Genomic DNA, 2,267 nt, shown 5'->3' on the forward strand with positions numbered 1-2,267 from the left:
CCCCACCCCGGTGGTCTGGGAGCAGTGACATGGCCGTCAACCGCTGTGCCCAACCCTTGCTTCAGCCCTATGTAGGGAATGGAGCTGCAGGTGCCAAGGGGTCAGGCACTATGAACTTGTCCAGTAAAATCTTGAATCCGTAAAATCGGTGGTTTCTTTGTCGATCAGAAAACAACTTTCCTCCCTTCTGCCCTAACTAGAGATGTCATGAATGTAAGAAGGTTCTCACAATGTGTGTGACTTTAACCTTCATCTCGCAGACCCTCGGTGTCCTCATCTGTAAAGGGTTCTTAAGCTTTCTACGTAGTGGACGAATCACGGTTAAAAGTGTTCAATAAAAAGTACCCATTGTTATAGGTGGCACCTGCTTCCCAAGGACAGGCCCTATCCCAGTCCCAACCTCCCCAGACTCTGGAGGAGAGGTGCTTCTTCCTTCCCTCTCTCTGCTGTCTAGTTGATTCTGACTCATAGCAACCACATAGGACAGGGTAGAATTGGGCTTCCAAGACTGTAACTATGGGAGTGGAGAGCCTCATCTTTCTCCCATGGAGCCGCTGACCTTATGGTTAGCAGCCCAATACATAACCACTAAGTCAACAGGGCTCAGACTGAACTTCCTTACAATTTGACGGGTGGAAGGGGCAGTGTATCTGTCACCAAAAAAATAGAGATGGAGATGGTTGAGTTCTTCATAAATAGTTGGTTAAATGGTTGGTGTATTTGAATCATGATGAGTAGGTGAGGGGTGGGTGACTGGGTTAGCATTTTCTGGATGTTTACTCTGGTGGGTGAATGATTGGGTAGGTCATTAAGCAGGATGGGTATGTCTTCCTAGAAAATATCTGGCTCATAGCAAGACATAAATATTTTAATTAAGTGCTTACATATACTGTATATACTATATTTGTTGAGGTCTCCTAGGTTCTGAGAAAGCTCCTGGGGAAACCCTACTGAACTCGACAAACAAGAGGCCCTGTCCTCATGGAGACCTACGACCATGTAACTGATGGAGGGATGGTGGAGTGGTAGGATGCATGTAGTGAGTGGATGCTTGGTTGTATGGATGGAACGACAAATGCTTGAGTGGAGAGACAGATAAACAGCTAGATAAGATGGGCTGGACGAGTATTTGGACAAGTTGGTGTGTGAGATTTGGAGAATTAACAGTCTGATTAGATCAGACATTGTTTGATAGTAAATGATTGGGGGTGGAAGAATAGGTAGATGAAGGTGGTTGGAGGAATGGGTGGATGGCCAATTCATTGGTTGCATGGGAGTAGTTGATCAATGATGTGTGTAAATGAATAGGTGGGGAGATGGGTGGGCACGTAGATGTGTGGGTTGAGCAAGTATTTTGATGGACTGATGTGCCTGGATGTGAGAAGGTCGAGAGTTGGATGGCTAATTGGATCACATCTGGTTGAGTGGTAGATGGATGAGTAGACAGGTGAGAGGTAGACTGTGTGGGTGTTTGGCTGGATGACCAGGTAGTTTAGTTGGAGGAATGAATGAGTTGGTTAGGGCTGGTTGATCATTGGTTTGTGTGGATGTCTGGGTGGGAAGATGAATGAACAAGTAATGAGGACCTGTTGAGTAGGGGTGGGATGAGTGAATTTGGAAGGGTGGAAGACTGGCTGGCTAACTGATTCAGATGCTAGTTGAATGGTGGATGGAGGAGTGGGTAGATTGAAGGTGGATGGGTAGGTTGAGTAGATGTTTAGAAGGATAGTTGGAGAGATGAGTGATTAGTTGTTTGGCTGGGGTTAGTTAATTGAAGAGATGGGTGAATCAAGAGTGGAGAAATGGATGGGTCTCTGGACAAAAAGATAGGTGGTAGGTGAAGACACTGGACTGCTTAGGTGTGCACGATGAGTACATCGTGCAGGCTGTAGGCCTGGGGCTGGATAGAGCAGAGGCACTTAGCATTGAAGACTAAGGGCACGGAGGTGCTCAAGTTCAGTGTGGTTGACAGGTATGAGAAGAAGGCTTAGAAACTAAGCATTGGCTTGGTGGCCTTGATGGCCTAGGGATGACCCAAGGAAAGACTTCTCTATCATTTCCCCACTTTTCTGGTCCTTTTGGTGGACCCAGCATTGGTAGAACCAGTGGGGTAATAGGGAGCCATGGGGGTGGGAGGGCAAGGGTATTGTCATGTTAACAGAGCCCCTCCCTGGACTCTCAGGTCACGTGGGCCCTTTAAGGGTGACCTGCCGGGCCACTCCCAATATGGCGGCATGCCCGCTGTTCGCCCCCGCCCCCTGGGGCGG

Source organism: Echinops telfairi, unplaced genomic scaffold (assembly GCF_000313985.2).
Source record: "Echinops telfairi isolate 266 unplaced genomic scaffold, ASM31398v2 ScPeMD7_30;HRSCAF=105, whole genome shotgun sequence".
NCBI classification, from domain to species: domain Eukaryota; kingdom Metazoa; phylum Chordata; class Mammalia; order Afrosoricida; family Tenrecidae; genus Echinops; species Echinops telfairi.